The sequence below is a fragment of the Balaenoptera borealis genome (genome assembly GCF_965194805.1).
Source record: "Balaenoptera borealis genome assembly, chromosome: 8".
Lineage (NCBI taxonomy): Eukaryota > Metazoa > Chordata > Mammalia > Artiodactyla > Balaenopteridae > Balaenoptera > Balaenoptera borealis.
This window is the reverse complement of record NC_138865.1, coordinates 77,066,948-77,087,721: the sequence shown is the minus strand read 5'-3', so window position 1 is coordinate 77,087,721 and position 20,774 is coordinate 77,066,948.

The window sequence follows — 20,774 nt, the reverse complement described above, 5'->3', positions numbered from 1 at the left end:
GCCTTTGGAATATTGATGGGGATTGCATTGAATTTGTATAGTGTTTTGGGTACTATGGACATTTTAACAATGTAAATTCTTCCAGTCCATGGGCAAGGAATATCTTTCCATTTATTTGTGTCTTCTTCAATTTATTTTATTAACATCTTGCAGTTTTCAATAAACAAGTCTTTCATCTCCTTGACTAAATTTATTCCTAGGTATTTTATTCTTTTTGATGCAATTGCAAATGGGATTGTTTTCTTAATTTTTCTTTTTGGTATTTTATTATTAGTGTATCAAAACAACAGATTTTTTGCATATTGATTTTATGTCCTGTAACTTTACTGAATTTGTTTATTAGTTCTAACAGTTTTTAATGAAGTCTTAAGGTTTTCTATATACAGTATACTATCTGCAGATAGTGACAGTTTTACTTTTCCCTTTCCAATCTGGATGCTTTTTATTTCTTTTTCTTGCCTAATTGCACTAGCTAGGACTTCCAATACTATGCTGAATAGAAGTGGCAAGAGGGGGTACCATTGTCTTGTTCCTAGTCTTAGAGGAAAAGCTTTCAGCTTTTCACCATTGAGTATGATGTTAGCTGTGGGGTTGTCATATATGGCCTTTATTATGTTGAGGTGTCTTCCCTCTATACCTGTTTTGTTGAGAGTTTTTAATCACAAAAGGATGTTCAATTTTGTTGAATGCTTTTTCTGCATCTATGGAGATGATCATATGATTTTATCCTTCATTTTATTAATTTGAAGTATCACGTTGACTGGTTTGTGGCAGTTGAATCATACTTGCCTTGTATCCTTGATATAAATCCCACTTGATAATAGTGTATGAGCCTTTATATATATTGCTGAATTCAGTTTGCTAATATTTTGTTGAGGATTTTTACATCTATTCATCAGGGATATTGGCCTGTAATTTTCTTTTTTCATGATATCTTTGGTTTGGGTATGAGGGTAAAGTTGGCCTTATAAAATGAGTTTGGAAGTGTTTCCTTCTCTTCTGTTTTTTGGAAGAGTGTGAGAAGGATTAGTATTCTTTTTTGAATGTTTGGAAGAATTCACCAGTGAAGCAATCTGGTTCTGAACTTTTGTTTGTTGAGAGGTTTTGATTACTGGTTCAGTCTCTTTACTGGTAACTGGTCTATTCAGATTTTCTATTTCATCATGATTCAGTCTTGATAGTTTGTATGTTTCTATAAATTTCTCCATTTCTTCTAGGTTGTCCAATTTGTTGTCATGTTTATATGTAGATTTATATATAGGAATTTTGTATAGAATGGTAAGCGCTATTGATGCTTTAAGTTGATGCTTTAAGTTTTTAAGGCATAAAAAGCCTATAAATAAATAGTAAGACCTATCATAATACACCATAAACAGTCTGTATATAAATACAAACTTTTTTAAAAAGATAATTTTGGGAGTCTGATTGGTAATGTAATCAAGTGAATTAGGCTATTTATGGATGGAATTGAAAAAGATAGCACTTCTTTTTTTGAAAAAAAATTATTGATATATAGTTGATTTATTGATACAATGTTGTGTTAGTTTCAGTGATTCATTTATACTTATGTACATATATATACACATACATATATATCTATATACACACACATACACACACACACATACACACACACACATATATATATTCTTTTTCAGATTCTTTTCCCTCAGAGGTTATTACAAAATATTGAGTAAAGTTCCTGGTGCTATATGGTAGGTAAGATAGCACTTCTTAATACTGCTCCTTATTTCTAATCCAACTAACCATCTGATGATATTGTCTTTACATTTATTGAAATATGCCACAGATCAGTGTACCAATGACCACTTGTTTCTATTTAAACAACAGATGGAATGTTGGGATTGAAACCAGACTTGGGCATTCTGTTTTCATATGGCAGTTCCTGGTATTTATTTATAAAACATGACAACAAACCATTCTGTTAAGTTACTTACAGGCATCATCAATATTCAGTTAAATCACCAGGAGGGGATGAAGGGTCAAAGAGAAAAGAACAAGGTGTAGGGTACAATATTTAAACAATCAAAAATGAGGAAAAATATGTTGTTGCTCAGTGTACCACTGTAGCCAAATAAATATGTTTACATTGAATTATATACTTTTTTTTCCTGGTTGTAGTATCATATGACTAGAAAATAATCTCTTTAAAAAGAAGTGGCAAAAAAATGTATTCCTGTTGAGAGCTAATGCAGAATTTCAGCTTGATTTGGTTTTTCATTTTAATGTGAAAAAGTAATCATAGCGTCTGTGTTATAATTTTTTTTGTAATATTCTTTTATGTATCTTTGAAGAGATAGTGATGGAAGTCTACATTTTGTTTGCTGGATTCAAAAATTTACAAGTGTTCCAAATATAACCTTGACTTCCCACTTTGTTACAAGATTTCTAATATTCTTACTAAAATGATGTTTTAACAGATATACCCTTAGATAGTTTATTCCAATGAGAGTTAAGAAATGAGAGAGGCCATGCAGGTGTAATGTGTTTCTTCAGTCTCTCAGAAGACTGAAGCGAGTTGTGTCTTCAAGATATTGGGGGCAGTCTGCATTTTCTTAATTCAGTTTCAAGTGAATTTTGAGAACATGAGTCTATTTTAGACATTTTAAACCTAGTCTGTTGGTTTGCTTCTCTCTAAATTGCTCTGCATATGTAAGCAAATAGCATGTGAATTTTCTTGATTCTATAAAGAAAGTACCACTCTAAAAAGCAAACAGCATTACAGGGCATAGGTACAAATACCTCCGTCTTCTCTCCTTGGCCTCTTAGAAAGTAAGGTCACCTGACAACAGCGACAACAGCCATAACAATAAGGTTATCTAACATTTATGAAGCATTTTCTGTGTATCAGGAACCACTAAAATCATTATTTCTGTCTCATTGTATCTACTCTTCACAACAATCTTAAAAGGAAGAACAGTTAGCTAAGGCAGAGAAAGTCACAGGAAGTTGTCCAAGGTCACAGAGCTAACAAGTGGTTGAGCCCCAACTTGATTCTAGTCTGGCTCCAGATCCCATGTTCTTGATCATACCTACAAACAAACATTTAATTCAAGTTATTTACAATCTGTCTTTTTTCCTCTCTACAAAGGAACATGCATGAGCATACACACAAACCTTGTATAATTTACAGAAATAAACAAGAGTAAATGAAAGGCAAACTCCAACTTATGAATAGATTATATTCATGTACAAGTCAATTATTTTAACCTGATCTTTTCCCCTAAGCAGTTAGTGTAGATTCCCAGCTAGATAGCAAAAGCTTATTTAGAATGTGTTATACCTAAAATACAGCACCCTTAATACTGTGCTAATGGTGTTATAGATTTTACCCACCACGTATTCCCATGTTACTGTAAGAGCTTCAGAAATTCAAATGTCCTCCATCAATTTTGGTGGGATTGGGACTTCCCTTCCTCTTTTACCAGTGTCCCTTGCCTCTTTCTGCTGGAAAATGGGAGTGAAGACTGTCTGAGCTATAGACCATTGGTGATGCTTTGGGGCAGGGGCTCCAGGAGGGTCTGGGTTAAAATAGTTAAAAGTCCTAAACTTTGGAGTCAGACAGGTGAACATGTTCTTTCTGACAAATGTGCTTTCAAGTATTGCTTACCCCTACTTCTAGCCTTCTTAATCTCTTTTAGTCTCATTTCATTTTTTGTAGAATGGCAATAGCAATAGTATTTATTTCATAAATCTGTTATGAAGATTAAGTTAGGATTATGTATATAAAGAGCATTACATGCCGATAGAACATTCAGCAGTTACTATGGAAACGAGCTGGGAGACAGGACTCCTTTCTGGAATGCATTTCTGGGTATGCTTTACCTTTCAGAATGGTCTTCAATCTTACAACTCTTTTTATTTTTTCCAAGACATGAGGGTTAGTTGAAAAACATGAATATAAAATATAAAAATGATTTATATTAATCTGATGGTAACTTAACTGTAGTTGAGGAGGTGGAGAATGAATATGCCTTGAGAATTTCATAAGCTAACCGATTAATAGGCAAATAACTAGCCAGGAGTAGTGTGCCCTGAACATGATATAATGAACTCTTTTAGCATTATATCTTATGAGAAAATTATTTTTGACATATTTATAGGTTATTAAACAACCCATTGAAGAACCTATTAAAGTATTTAAAATAGTGCTTGAATTACATAATAGGGTGCTGAGAGAGTTTTTTCCTATCATCTTAGAACCTAGGGTAGACTCAAAGTTAAGAACAGGAAGGGCCAAGGTTTCCACCAATGAGATCTGTATGTTTGTGGGAGATGGTCCAAATGATTCATTTATAAAGATTGATATACTCTTTGCTAGTCGGACATCTTCTAGGTAGTAGAGCTGTTTATATTCCCCTGTGCATATTTGAGTAGAAAAAAAAGAGAAAGGAAAGATGGTGGGTCAAAAATAGGACATAGTTGTGGAATAGCCTGTATTCTCAAGGTTCTGTGTAATGAAGATAGTTGAATTCCCGTGGAAAAATTGCATACTTAGGGAGGAACGTGGGATGGAAATGTCTTGCTAGATTCCATCCAAGATGTCTTTCCACCAGGGGATGATAGCTCGGCAGTAGGAGGCTACAGTGCCTTCTGCTGGTGGATGGAGGTAGGAAGTTGTAGGCTATGGAGGAGGATAAACCAGAGCTGGACCTCCCAAATTAAGAAACTACTCAAGATGCCACTAGAAACAACTTAGGCGCTTCACAAGAGCCACTCAGAGAGTGTCGCTGGCCAGCCAAAGAAACAGAGAGACTAAACAAGAAAAGAGTTCCAATTCTGGCCTTCCTCCCTGCCTCAGCATACTTGAAGAGCTAAACAGAACTTTGAAACTGATATGAGATTAGAAGTTTTTAATCTGGATGTACTAACTCATTTTAATAGTTGGAGCTGGCCACAAAATTAGGGTTCCTGGCTTGACACTGTTAAGGAATAGAAAAGAGGTAGTCACAAAGCAGAGTTGATGACAAAGACTGAAATAAAAATCATTTTATATTTAGTCATACCTCAATATCTATGGGGGGATTGCCAGGGGGATTGGTTCCAGGGGAACTGCCAGGGGGATTGCCCCCACCCAACCCCGCCTCCCCGCGAATACTGAAATCTGCAGATTCTCCAGTCCCTTATATAAAATGGCTTAGTACAGTCGCCCCTCCACATCGGCAGGTTCAGCATCCATGGATATGAAGGCCTGACTGTATAACCTCCTGAGTTAAATTTCACAACTAAACTGTCATTCTTCATAAAAGAGTGTAGGGATTAAAAGTAAGCTGTGCTAAATTGTGTTATTGATAGAGAAAGGGAAGGGTTCTTTGCTGTTTTTCTTTACTTGGAGCATAGTGAATATACAACGTTCAGTTCTGGGCATCATGTTTTAACAGAAACCTGAGTATCCAGAATGGTTGAAATGTGGAAATCCCGACAGAAAGAATAATGAAAACTCTGAGAAGATAAAGAGAAAGTTACAAACATTTTCACTTATTTAGAAAGGGTCATCATCTATTTGCCTGTTTGTTTCTGAGGCCACAAATTAAACCAGTAATGAGATGTTACATAAAACTAGATTATGACTTGGTATATGGAAGAAATTTATTGAAATTAAGAAAGCTACTTTTTCCAACTGTAACTTCCATGCATGCTTACTGTAGAAAAATTGGAAAATACAAAATAATAAGAAGTAAATAAAAATTCATAAGCAGGGCTTCCCTGGTGGCGCAGTGGTTGAGGGTCCGCCTGCCAATGCGGGGGACGCGGGTTTGGGCCCTGGTCTGGGAGGATCCCACATGCCACGGAGCGGGTAGGCCCGTGAGCCACAATTACTGAGCCTGCGCGTCTGGAGCCTGTGATCCGCAACAAGAGAGACCGCGATAGTGAGAGGCCCGCGCACCGCGATGAAGAGTGGCCCCCGCTTGCCGCAACTGGAGAAAGCCCTCGCGCAGAAACGAAGACCCAACACAGCCATAAATAAACAAATAAATAAATAATTAATTTAAAAAAAAAATTCATAAGCAGAATTCTGTCCTCACCAGATTGAGAACAGAAATGTATGATATAAATCTATTCTGGGTTAGGATAAATTTCTCCCCCTGCAATGGGGAGATCCATGTTTGGGATAAAAGAAATAGCTAATTTGGAGACTGACAGATTTATAATAAGTAAGAAGTTTGACAACATAAATGTTAACTTCCTTATGGAATCCTAAAGCCTGTGATTATAAAATATAAAACTGTGTCTAATTTTTTACATGCTTTACATACATATTTTTGCGTGGCTAGTTGACATGGTTTTGGAATGAAACATTCATGAAACATTGACACCTTTAGAAACATCACATGAATTAATTTCAGACAACATTGTTTAAAGTGCCCATCAAAATATTCAGGGTTTACTACTGATAACAACCAATTGGTTGTCATGTAACATACTACTTAATATTCAGGTGATGTAAGGTAAAACTCTGTTAATTCACTTGTTTCTTGAGTGTTTTTAAAGATTTTAGGTAAAACTAGAAAACTTCAGCTAACTTATATAGGGAGGTTTCTGATGAGGAACTAGTGAAAGGCGATTGATTGCCTTACAAGTGAAAATGGAAGTTATACATAAGGTTGCAAGATAAAGTATGGGGTGCCAAATTAAACCTGAATCAGTTAAAACAAGGCATAATTCTTTCCTAAATATGTCCAAAATATTTCACGGGACATACTTATGCATAGTTTATCTGAAATGCAAATATAAGCGGGTAGCCTTTGTTTTCATATACTGAATCTAGAAACCCTCCTTGCCTTTGAAAATAGCAAAAAGATTACCAATATTGTCCTATGTGTCACCTTCTATAAATTATAGTCAGAACAATACACAACAATGCCAGTAAGAATGTAAGAAAAACTTCTTAGGTCAATATTTTTATAATGCTAAAGATGAAGAAAGGGGTAATTAATGGTTATAATCCAATATTTGACTCCTTTGAACACTGTCAGTGACCTTTTTGATTTATTTAATGAATAAATATTTTGCTCCATTTTCTATAGACTTTCACTTTGATTTTAAATGTAATACAACAAAGACAGAACAACCATTTTTTTCAGCTTACTAGAATGCAGGTTGGCCTTCTTTTCCTCATTTTTAAAAGACAATTCATTTAGGTTTAAATTTATTTTGAATTACTACCCATTTTCCAAGACCTAACTTTATTTAAATTGAGAATAAGTGCATTTCAATATTATCCTATAATAGGAACAGGTGGCACCTCTCTCTCTAAGATTTGCTTCTTTTGGGTCTCACAGAAGACACTTTCCCTTGATTTGTAATAGAAACATATGGTGAACATTCTGGTTTATTTTTCTTATCCCCTGGACAGCTTTTACCTCTCATGTTCACATAGCAGGTGCCATATAGCATTTGTCCATCTGGGGGCAAAATCCTGCCTTCTGCCCCAAACTACTCATTGCATTCATACTCCCAACTTAACCCCAACACTTCCAGAAATCAAGGCATTCTGTTAGGTGTATCCTCTTGGACATGCAACTTATGGCATGTAAATTTTAATCAATTCAGAAAACTTGATATATCAGTTTGCTAGGGCTCCCTTAACAGAGTGCTACAGACTGTGTGACTTAAACAACAAAAATTTTTTTTCTTACAGTTCTGGAGACTGGAAGTCTGAGACAAAGTGTTGGCAAGGCTAGTTCCTTTTGAGGGCTATGACGGAAAGATCTGTTCCTTGGCATGTAGATGGCCAAGATCTTCTCCCTGAGTTTTCACATATCATTTTTCTGTACATGGCTGTGTCCAGATTTCCTCTTTTTATGAGAACACTGGTCATACTGGGGAAGAGCTCACCCTAATGACCTCATTTTAACTTAAAATAAGACCTTTAAAGACCTTATCTTCAAACACAGTTATATTCTGAGATAGTGGGGGTTAGGACTTCAACATATGAATTTTATGGGGACACAGTTCATCCCATAACATCTGATAACATAAAAACACTTATAAAATTACTTTAAAATAATGAAGCAAGGGGAAGGGGAGGGTCACAGGCTAAAGCCTAAAAAGTGAGTCAAACAAACAGGCAGAATGGCTTAGATAAACAAGGGCGTGGAGGGAACCATAATGTTTGGTTAGTATCAGAGTAACAAAGGCATTATTGCTTGTTCACATCTCCTTCCTTTCTCTTGCGGATTATTCCCCATATTAAAATCTAGCCCTCCAGGGACATCTGTCCCCTGAGCTATATCTCCTATTTCTCCTGCTCATATCTTAATCCTGCTTCTGCCGCCTCCTCAAGTTTGAGAAAAGTGCATTTATCAAGGGGAGTATTTAAGACCTTTCAAACCTAAGTGGTTCTAGTTATCTTAAGAATGCAGAGGGCACTCAGTATCGTCTCTCCATTGATGAGAGAAGTATGGATTCAGTGTTGTCAATTTTGAGCCAGTGAAAATGAAACCCCATTTTTTTTAACACCTTTTTTACTCTATTTTTTTCTTTTTTTTGGCTGCATCGGGTCATTGAGGCACGCGGGATCTTTCATTGAGGCATGCGGGATCTTTCGTTGCGGCACACGGTCTCTTTGTTGTGGCGCTCGGGCTTCTCTCTAGTTGCAGCATGAGGGTGTTCTCTTCTGCAGTTGAGGTGCGCGGGATGCAGGGCACATGGGCTCTGTAGTTTGCGGCACGTGGGCTCTCTCATTGAGGCGTGCAAGCACAGTAGTGTGGCATGCGGGCTTACTTGCCCCACGACATGTAGGATCTTAGTTCCCCGACCAGGGATCAAACCCACGTCCCCTGCATTGGAAGGCGGATTCTTTACCACTGGATCACTAGGGATGTCTCGAAACCCCATTAATCTATTGAAAAATTCATAGCACATAGCACAGTATTTACAGATTTATAAAATCTAACTTTTCTTCCTACTTTAATTAATACATCTGTCTTTATGTGAATAATTTTCTGTGGGCTTTATCTAATACCACTGTATCCATTAAAAATTAATAGAGTTTGCCTTTATTGGCTCTCAAGAATATATATTTTGCTTTGTGAAACAAATGGTAATATACTGAAAGTAAAAAGGTATGGACCACACTTTTAGGAACTGAAAAATATTCCTGTTGTTTTTGTATTAGTAGCATTTTAAGGGAAAGTTGAAATTTTGGATTAGCTGCTGATAAGCATAAGATAACACTCTATGAGGGAAGAAGTCTTCTGCTTTTTACAATTTTTTCCTGCTTTACCACATGTAGATACACTTAAGTAAGCACTTAGAAGTGTGTTTAGGAAACCACTTCTGTTGCAAGGGCTTCTGATAAGATGGAGAGAGTTTCAAAGTAATATATGTGGGCTACAAAGTACTGAATTAAGAAATGCCATTCTAGAGCAACTTGCTACTAAAAAACTATTCTGTAGATTTGTGGCTTTTCAAAACAGGATGTAGGAAACATTATTTTTCTTTAGGAATATATATATATATTCATATATATGCACATATAGTCATTTGTATGTATATTCCTAAAGAGAAATTAATAAATTTAGAAATATATTTTATATAATGCATTCTTTGTATTTCATAAATGTACATATATACACATTTAATAATGTATTATATATAAATATATAAATATATATTTATACATTCCTAAAGAATTGTTTCAATTTTTTCTACATTTGTACCATGGTTAAAAAACTGAAAATAGAATGAGATTTTACAGGTTCAGAGCTGCATCTCAACTTCCACCATTCTTCTAAAAATAGGCCCTTTTCTTGTGGTGGAACACACTTTTTTTTAAAGGTGATATTAAAACAACTAATTATATCAATATACAAATATTGTTTGAAAAGTCAACCTTTGAATTTTGACCATTTTTTTAAAAAAAGTTAAGACTATTTTACTTTTTCCCAGTGATAAAAGTTACATGCTCTAAGTAGAGAAATGTAAAAAGTACATGAAAGAAAAGAAAAAACTCAGTTTTATTACTCACAGATAAAAATTTTGATACATTTTTTCACTATTGAATAATATTTTTAGTGAAAATACAGCCAAAATATTTCGTGCAGCTCTTGCTGTTTGTAGTAAAAGAAAAAAATAAAAGGATCTAGGGCCATAAATAGGAAACAGCTATTAGCAAATTTATTATTGTCTAGTGTCCTATTTGTTGTTTTACCATGAAGCATCATTATTGGCTTAGCTTAGAACCTGGGCTTTGATGAGAAATTCATTACATGAAATAGGGAGTATTGCTATGTTTGCTTGTGAAATTACACTGGCCCATGGAATTCAAGTAGAGAATCATTACCAGTAAGTAGAAGTAACTAGAGAGGACCAGGGGAACCTATAGTTTAAACAAGTAACAATAATCAAGGCAGAGTTAATCACTCCATTATTAATTTTCAGAGAAAGAGAACTGAGCTCTTCTTGCTAAATTAAACAAGGGGTAATGGGAGCCAATACAAGTTAAGGAAAATAAAACAGAATTCTCAAAAGAGAGAACGCTTAGGACTCAGAGTAAGATTTCAGGTGTTTGGAGTGGGGGCAGATTAAATAATTAAGAATGTCTAGAGCACGGAAGATCAGAATAAGCTTTCTCATCTACGTCTGAAAAAACAACAGATATTTAGGATCCAAAGGACAAAAGGCTGGAGAGCCTTAAAGACAGTTACACTTTACATGTCTTCTGTCCCACTGGACTCTCACTCACAGGCTCTACCCATCTATGCCTCACAAGGTTTTATTATCTTCTAACAGTTCCACTGTACCGGAGTAACTCTTCAGTGCAGCTCAGGGACCTACCTCACTGTTAATCTCTACCTGTACATAGACTTTTTCTAGAGGATAACATTATTTTTATCTTACCTTGTCCACCTTTCTTCTTCCATCACTGTATAGCAAAGGTAAATCTAAACATTTTCAGGCTAACATTAGCCAAATATATTACTGTACTATCATTAAATAGAGAAGACATAGATTTGTTTGAAAAGCATGTAGGTTACAAGAAGCTGATAGAGGGCTATAATTAAGATTCCTGTGATGATGCAATGGGGTTTGATTCAGATTTGGAGAAAAAGGAATATGCCAACATGAAGGAAATTAATGAGGTGGTTTAGAGTTTTTCTAGTCCTTTTTCTTGAGATTCTTATTTCTTCTTAAATGGATCCACTTCTTCTTTCTTTTTTCTTTTTTTTTAGTAGAACAGCTTATGTTGTTTTTCTCAATATCCAGTGGTATATATCATCTGAGTAACAAAAATTGGGAACTCAATTTTTTTCCACCACATTAGACAAGACTAGATCCTTACCCTGACTACTGGGAGCTGAGGAAGATTGTTTTCCTCTGTGATATTCTCCTAATACCAGAGGTTAGCAAACTACAGTCTGTGAGCTGGCTGCCTATTTTTGGAAATAAAATTTATTTTAACACAGTCACACTCATTCATTTTTGTATTGTCTACAGCTGCTTTTGTGTTACAAAGGCAGAATTGGACAGTTGTGACAAAGACCAAAAGGCCTGCAAGCCAAATATGTTTACTTTCTAATTCTGTACAGAAAAAATTTCCTGACTTCTGTTCTAGACCAGTACTGTACAGTAGAACTTTCAGTGATGGTGGAAATGTTCTATATCTGTGCTGTTCAGTACAGTAGCCACTAGCCACATGAAGCTATTTAAATTTAAGTTTAAATTAATTAAAATCAAATTAAATTAAAACTTAGTCGCAGGTGGCTAGTAAGGCTAAGAAACCATATTTGAAATTGAATTTTACTTTAACTAATTTAAAGTTGAATCTAAATAGCTGCATGTGGTTAGTGGCTACCATCTTGCTCAGGATGGTTCTAAACGTAGGTAAATTGCTTACCAAAATTATTTATTAACAAAGCTTGGTTGTGGTTTATGTTGAATAGGTCATTTGTATATTTATATGGTAAAATCAACGTAAGAAATGCTATTACAGTTAGTCCTCTTCTTACTATCGATCCCTAGAATGGGAGTATCTTGGATAGGTAAAAATGAATTTTATCCCACCTATTTATCCTTTGGTTTAGCCTACCAAGAATTCATGTGTACTTACATGCGAGAAGGCTCAAAGTATAACTTGCCTTTGCTAACGCTTATATCAACTTTGAGTTGGCCTTTTCTACTATAAGCATTTGAGTATATAGTAGAAAGCATAAAATTCCCTATACAAGTTCCCATAAACTTCATCATATAAGTATTGATATAAACTATTTTCACTTTTTTTCAATTTTATATATTTACAATTTTTCATGATAATTTTCCCTTTAACCTTTGAGTTGTTTGGAAGTATGTTTTGTAAATTTCCAAATAGATTATGTTTTCCAAGCTTTTTTTTTTTTTAACATCTTTATTGGAGTATAATTGCTTTACATTGGTGTGTTAGTTTCTGCTTTATAACAAAGTGAATCACCTATACATATACATATATCCACATATCTCCTCCCTCTTGCGTCTCCCTCCCACCCTCCCTATCCCACCCCTCTAGGTGGTCATAAAGCACTGAACTGATCTCCCTGTGCTGTGTGGCCACTTCCCACTAGCTATCTATTTTACATTTGGTAGTGTATATATGTCCATGCCAGTCTCTCACTTTGTCCCAGCTTACCCTTCCCCCTCCCCGTGTCCTCAAGTCCATTCTCCATGTCTGCGTCTGTAAAGTCCACTCTCTGCGTCTGGGTCTTTGTTCCTGTCCTGCCCCTAGGTTCTTCAGAACCTTTTTTTTTTTAGATTCCATATATATGTATTAGCATACGGTATTTGTTTTTCTCTTTCTGACTTACTTCACTCTGTATGACAGACTCTAGGTCCATCTATCTCACTACAAATAACTCAATTTTGTTTCTTTTTATGGCTGAGTAATATTCCATTGTATATATGTGTCACATCTTCTTTATCCATTCATCTGTTGATGGACACTAAGGTTGCTTCCATGTCCTGGATATTGTAAATAGAGCTGCAATGAACATTGTGGTACATGACTCTTTTTGAAATATAGTTTTCTCAGGGTATATGCCCAGTAGTGGGATTGCTGGGTCATATGGTAGTTCTATTGTTAGTGTTTTAAGGAACCTCCATACTGTTCTCCATAGTGGCTGTATCAGTTTACAGTCCCACCAACAGTGCAAGAGGGTTCCCTTTTCTCCACACCCTCTCCAGAATTTATTGTTTGTAGATTTTTTGATGATGGCCATTCTGACTGGTGTGAGATGATACTTCATTATCATTTTGATTTGCATTTCTCTAATGATTAGTGATGTTGAGCATCCTTTCATGTGTTTGTTGGCAATCTGTATATCTTCTTTGGAGAAATGTCTGTTTAGGTCTTCTGCCCATTTTGGGGTTAGTTTGTTTGTTTTTTTGATACTGAGCTGCATGAGCTGCTTGTAAATTTTGGAGATTAATCCTTTGTCAGTTGCCTCATTTGCAAGTATTTTCTCCCATTCTCAGGGTTGTCTTTTCATCTTGTTTATGGTATCCTTTGCTGTGCAAAAGCTTTTAAGTTTCATTTGGTCACATTTGTTTATTTTTGTTTTTATTTCCATTTCTCTAGGAGGTGGGTCAAAAAGGATCTTGCTGTGTTTTATGTCAAAGAGTGTTCTGCCTATGTTTTCCTCTAAGAGTTTTACAGTGTCTGGCCTTACATTAAGGTCTTTAATCCATTTTGAGTTTATTTTTGTGTATGGTGTTAGGGAGGGTTCTAATTTCATTCTTTTACATGTAGCTGTTCAGTTTTCCCAGCACCACTTATTGAAGAGGCTGACTTTTCTCCATTGTATATTCTTGCCTCCTTTATCAAAAATAAGGTGACCATAGGTGTGTGGGTTTATCTCTTGGCTTTCTGTCCTGTTCCATTGATCTATTATTTCTGTTTTTTGTGCCAGTACCATACTGTCTTGATTATTATAGCTTTGTAGTATAGACTGAAGTCAGGGAGCCTGATTCCTCCAGCTCCATTTTTCTTTCTCAAGATTGCTTTGGCTATTCGGGATCTTTTGTGTTTCCATAAAAATTGTGAAATTTTTTGTTCTAGTACTGTAAAAAATGCCATTGGTGGTTTGATAAGGATTGCATTGAATCTGTAGATTGCTTTGGGTAGTATAGTCATTTTCACAACGTTGATGTTTCCAATCCAAGAACATAGTATACCTCTCCGTCTGTTTGTATCATATTTAATTTCTTTCATCAGTGACAAATTCTTAGAAAGCCACAACCTTCCGAGACTGAACCAGGAAGAAATAGAAAGTATAAACATAGCAATCACAAGCACTGAAATTGAGACTGTGATTAAAAATCTTCCAACAAACAGAAGCCCAGGACCAGATGGCTTCACAGGCAAATTCTATCAAACAGTTAGAGAAGAGCTAACACCTATCCTTCTCAAACTCTTCCAAAATACAGCAGGGGGAGGAACACTCCCAAACTCATTCTACGAGGCCACCATCACCATGATACCAAAACCAGACAAAGATGCCACAAAAAAAGGAAACTACAGGCCAGTATCACTGATGAACATAGAGGCAAAAATCCTCAACAGAATGCTAGAAAACAGAATCCAACAGCACATTAATAGGTCATACACCATGATCAAGTGGGGTTTATCCCAGGAATGCAAGGATTCTTCAATATACGCAAATCAATCAATGTGATACACCATATTAACAAATTGAAGGAGAAAAACCATATGATCATCTCAATAGATGCAGAAAACGCTTTCAACAAAATTCAACACCCATTTATGATAAAAACCCTCCAGAAAGTAGGCATAGAGGGAACTTACCTCAACATAATAAAGGCCATATGTGACAAACCCACAGCCAACATTGTTCTCAATGGTGAAAAACTGAAACCATTTCCTCTAAGATCAGGAACAAGACAAGGTTGTCCACTCTCACCACTATTATTCAACATTGTTGTGGAGGTTTTAGCCACAGCCATCAGAGAAGAAAAGTAAATAAAAGGAATCCAAATCGGAGAAGAAGAAGTAAAGCTGTCACTGTTTGCTGATGACATGATACTATACATAGAGAATCCTAAAGATGCTACCAGAAAACTACTAGAGCTAATCAATGAATTTGGTAAAGTAGCAGGATACAAAATTAATGCACAGAAATCTCTTGCATTCCTATACACTAATGGTGAAAAATCTGAAAGAGAAAGTATGGAAACACTCCCATTTACCATTGCAACAAAAAGAATAAAATACCTAGGAATAAACCTGCCTAAGGAGAGAAAAGACCTGTATGCAGAAAAGTATAAGACACTGATGAAAGAAATTAAAGATGATACAAACAGATGGAAAACTTTTTGTTTATGAATAAATCGAAATTGCCCTCTGGTCAGAACCTAGTTTGAAATTTAGAAACAAAATTTCCTCTGAAATTTGTTAATGATAGCTTTAAGTCCTAGCACATGGTTAATTTTTGCAAATGCCCTTGGAGATAATGTTTATTCTCCAGCTGATAAGTGTAGTACTTATGTGCATATTGGCTTTTAAATTTTTTGCTTCAAATCATATTATGGAGTTTTGGTTAACTTGCTCTGTGGTTTACTTAGAGATACATGCTTAAAATTTTCACAAGGACTGTGGCTTTGTCAGTTTAGCTTTAGTGTTATGTTAAAATTTTGTTATATATTTTGGAGTTATGCTGTTAGATAATTAAAAGTTCATAATTGCCACATTATCCTGTTGATTTGTAATCTTTATCTTCATGCATTGCCTTTTATTTTTTTTACCTGAAATTGTACTTTTTTCTAGTGACATCTGAAGAACTATAATAGCTTTCTTTTGGATGGATATTTCCTATATCTTTTTTAGTCCTTTGAATTTCAAATTTTCCTCTTCATTAATTTTGTGTCAGTAGCATACACAGTATATGCTAAGATATTTTTTTAAAATTTCAATCTAAAAATCTGTTTTTTAACTGAATAATTTAGTCCATTTACATTTAATGGATAATTGGACTGATTGCTCCTATCGTATTACATGCTTTCAACTAATTATGTTCTTTTTTTCCTATTTTTTTCACCAAGTCTTGGCTTTATTTTTTCATTTCATTTTTTCCTACTTATCTGGAAGTAAGTACATGCCATTAATTTATGGCTTGTTTATTTTTTACATATATACTCAAATAAACAAAACCTAAAGTTAAACAATGTCTCTATCCTTTTATTGAAAACCAAAGATCTTAGAATACTTTAATACCTATTTCTGCCTGTCATATTAAATACTATTATATGCTCTTATTACAAGTGTATTTCAAGTAGAGTTTTATCCTGATTTTTAACTCCTAATATATATTAAACATTATTCTTATTCTTATTTTTTTTTATTGGAGTCAGTGTTTGTTTAGATTTACCCTATATTAACCAAAGTCTTTGTTTAATATTCTTTTCTGTCAGGCATCCAATTCCTGGACTGAAGTATATTCTTTAGGGTTTATTTTGTCCTTACTGGAAGATTATTTTTCTTTGTATAGAATTCTATATTTATAAATATTTTCTCTCATCACATGGAAGCTATTATTCCATTGTCTTCTGGTTTTAATTATTGTTACTGAGATATCTGTCATCTGTCGAATTGCTATTCCTTTGTAGTTGATCACTCATTTCTCTTCGGCTGGCTTGAAGAAATTTTTTCCTTGGTCATCTGTAATGTGTTTTCTTGTGATTTCTTGGACATCTTAGAGCTAAAGATTGTTTTCTTTTAACAATTCTAAAAAAAAAAAAAAATAGCCCCTTTCTCTTTGAATAGAGCCTCTTCCCTGTTCTTTCTTTTTTCTCATTGAAATTTTACTTAAGTATCTGATGTTTCTTTTTTCATCATCTCTGTCTCTTACCTTCCCTTTAATATATATTCCATCTCTTTGTGTTGCATGCTGGGTAGTTTCTTTTACTCTCTCTTCCAATTAGCTAATTCTTTCTTTAGATGAGTTTAATTGTGTTTAATTCAGGAGTCAGCAAACTTTTTCTTCAAGGGCCAGGTTATAAATCGTCTGGGCTTTTGGGCGATATGGTTTCTGTGGCAATCATTTTATTCTTCCATTGGAGCATGAAAGCAACTAGAGGCAATACATAAACAAGTTGGCCTGACTGCATTCCAATAAAATTTATTTACCAGAACAGGCAGCTGGCCCATGGACCATAGTTTGTTGACTCCAACTGTAGTCTATCAATTGAGTTTTTAAATTTTTCTCCAGTTTTAGAAGTACCATTTACTTCTTTTTTTCAAACCTTCTTTTATATTTCTAATAGTCTCTTGTAACTTGTACATATTGTCAATCATTTTTTTGTATATTTTAAGTATATTAAATGCAATTATTTTATATCCTATTTTCTGACAATTATAATATCTTAATTTTCTTTACATATTTTTTTTTCTACTGATTGTTGTTTCTACTGACTTACACTCATAGTTCCTTGCTCACTTGTGTGCTTTGTGATTTTTACTGTGTTTCTCATGTTTCTCATTTTTTCCCCTAAGATTTAATAGGAACTGGAATAAAATTATATCATTCCACAGAAGGTTAAGGTTTTCTTCTAGAGTCTCAAGAGAGTACCAATCTGGAAACACTTTAAATTTCTCTGAAGAGAAGTTGATTTTACCACACATGCTTAGTGTTAATTCAGACTGAACACATGTATCATTTGTGGTTACTAAACCACAGGAAATATGATTTTTCCACATTTCATCACAAACCTCCTGTAGTGGCCATGAAAATGTCCCACTCATATATCCTACTGCAGGGAACATAATTGATTTATGGCCCTTCAGTGTCTGAGCACAGTGTGAATACTAATGCAAGCCTATTTATGTAAGATATGGGACCCCTTCAACTGGTGACTTTGGTTCTAGGATTCTCCCTTGGCCTGGCCAAAACTGTCTTGTACTGTACTTTAGTCTAAAACTCTTCCTACCTAATCCTCATACCTTATCTCCTCTGCACCGATGTTAGACCTATGTCATTCTGAAGCCTCTCCATGCCTCCCCTGGCTTCCATCATTTTATCCCTAAGGGGTATTTCTTCCATTATACCTCATGCACATCTGATCCTGCCTTGGCATTTACTTGTCAATGGCAAGTACTTCTCTCAAACTAACATACTCTCATATTTTTGTCATGCAAAAATAAGACCCCAGATTATTTTATAAATAAATAAATAAATATTTATGTAGTTATAGCAGTTATAGATGTATAACTGCTTAAAGTTAGTTATTCAGTTGGCTAGGGATAAGATATCATTAAATCAGACTGTTTTCAAAAGAGGATGTTAATCTAACCTAACTCAATATAGAATAATATAGACAATATAGAATAGCTATTATCTATAACTGATTCTGTTTTCTTATACCCATCAAATCTAGTTGATTGCCCAGGGAGTATAAAATTATTTGTTCCTCTAGAAGCATTAAAATGTGGCTTATATTAAACTGTATTAGCCATCTGCTGCATATATGGACCTCGTTTTTATCTCTCTCCATTCATCAAATGCCACCACATCCTTTCCCACCACTTTTATTACTCTTTTCTGAATTGTGGTTTGGCATATATTGAGGAATCTTTAAAAATTTTTCATATAAAAAGTGTCCTTGTATTTAAGAAATGTAGCTGTTGAGGATGTCCTTGGATTTATAACAGAGTATCACAGATGACCCAAAGACAAAGTTTTTCTCTTGTCCCAATGTTCAGATTAGCAGTTCTCTTAAGAAACTAATTTTTTATGTCTAATGCATATACTGAGTTGTGGAACTGATCATATTTCCAGTTTTACACTGCCTGCTGAAAAATTTTTGAAGCTTACCTATAAATTTTGTGTATTAATCAAACTTCTGGTTTTACTTTATTTGTCATTTTACTTTACTTTCCCCATATGTCCTATATGTATGAAGGTATGTATGTTCTTATGTATTGCTGAGCAATACTACAGGGGATGGCTGTAAGTCAATTTGTTTATTTATTCACCTGTCATGGACATTTTTTAACCTAACACTGTATGTATTCATTTATTTTACAGTATTTTTCTTGGCAAAATTTCTGATCTAAAGTCTGCCATTTTTTTCAGTTGACATTACTCCATAAATATTTATCTGTATGGTTCTATAGTCTTCATATTATAATTATTACCTTTATGGTTGGATAATATTCCTTCAAATGCATACACTATAATTTACTTTTATTATTTACTTTAATGCGGCAGAGTCAAAAATATTAAGCATAAATATCCAAAAGCTTTCCCCTTCTCTGTTTTTCTCTGATAATTTTGTTTGATGACTTTTGAATCTTTCTATGGCTATCTGGGTATATGGTGAGGGGGTAGCTGGGACAGGCGAGAGAGTAGAATTAGAAAGAGAAAGGAAAGTGAAATGGGAGAATTGTCCAAGACTAGGGTTTTATCAAGGGAAAGAGACAGGAAATACTGAGGGTAGCGGCCTATGATATGAAATTTGGGAAGATTTGTTGTTTGTTATGTAGGATAATTCCTTCTTCGTCACTCCTCAAGAATACATTCAGAACAATATACATGATTCATCAAAGCCTTTGTAATCCAATATAAGTTTCTTTAGGAAATAAAAAAATACCTTATGGAAACACAGCTATATTTGGTTGACACTTAGTTTTTTTCCCCCTATTATCTTGCAACTATAAGTGAAGCTTTAACAAAAGTAATGATATGTTTTTAATACTTTTATCTGTGCCTTAGGTAATAAAGTTGAAAACACTATTTTAAAGTTGAAGTTGAAGAAATTTGGTATGGTTACATTATCTGAAAGAGATAAATTAAAAATGACCTAATCAATAATGGTATAGAGGTAAATCCAATAGGGATAAATTTAATATATTCAGAAACAGGAACAACCAAAAGAGTCCCTGAATAAAATGGAGAGATACTGTTTAGATAAATGTACCATGCAAAATATCTGACATGCAATTATAAAGCAATATGCTTTTAAGAATAATAGTAAATATCAGGGCATAGCTAATTTGTATGTAACATTTTTACATTCTTTATGTTTTGAAATCTGCAGTTTAAAAGGAAGAGATAATGAGGGAAAAAGCAAAAAAATAGTGATCATTTGAAATATATAACTTCCAGAGAGCCAGAAAAGTTTAAAGAATTTTCAGTAAGTGCTTATAGTTATGCCTTATTTTAACAGGTGAGGAATGTTTTCAGAGATCTCTAATCAATCCAAGGGCAGATGTAGACAAACAAGCTTAAGTATTAGCAAAAGAGACTGGAGTTAAGAGATGGAATCTATTTTTGGCTACAGGTGTGATCAAGATGGAAGTGGGCCTGGAAGAAAAGATCATGGACTCTGTATGCCTGGGGATATTTTTAATGTAAAGAGCCATAGCTTCCTTGGATGGTAAAGCGTAGCCTGCCAGCAAAGGTAGGTCCACATCAGATGATCTTCTGAGGTCCCTAGCAGCTTTAGAACTCTCCAGCTCATTTCAGTGATTAGGTTAAAATTGAAATAATATTTATATTAATTCTGATTAAGCAATTAGTTGGCAGGTTCAGAACGAGTATATTTATGATCAGTGAAGGTCAATATTCTTAGCACTTCCAAGTTTCCAGCATTCTCAGACACAGAATTGGTATATATGTGTCTTGATCCTTCCTTTACTGTTTAATGAAATAATCTAGGAATATATAATGTATTTACAAGTATAAAAGTCCTCATTTAAAATCCTAGCCAGGTTGGTTATAAACTCATCTAGTCCCAGTATTTTCCATTAAACCCTTATTACCAGG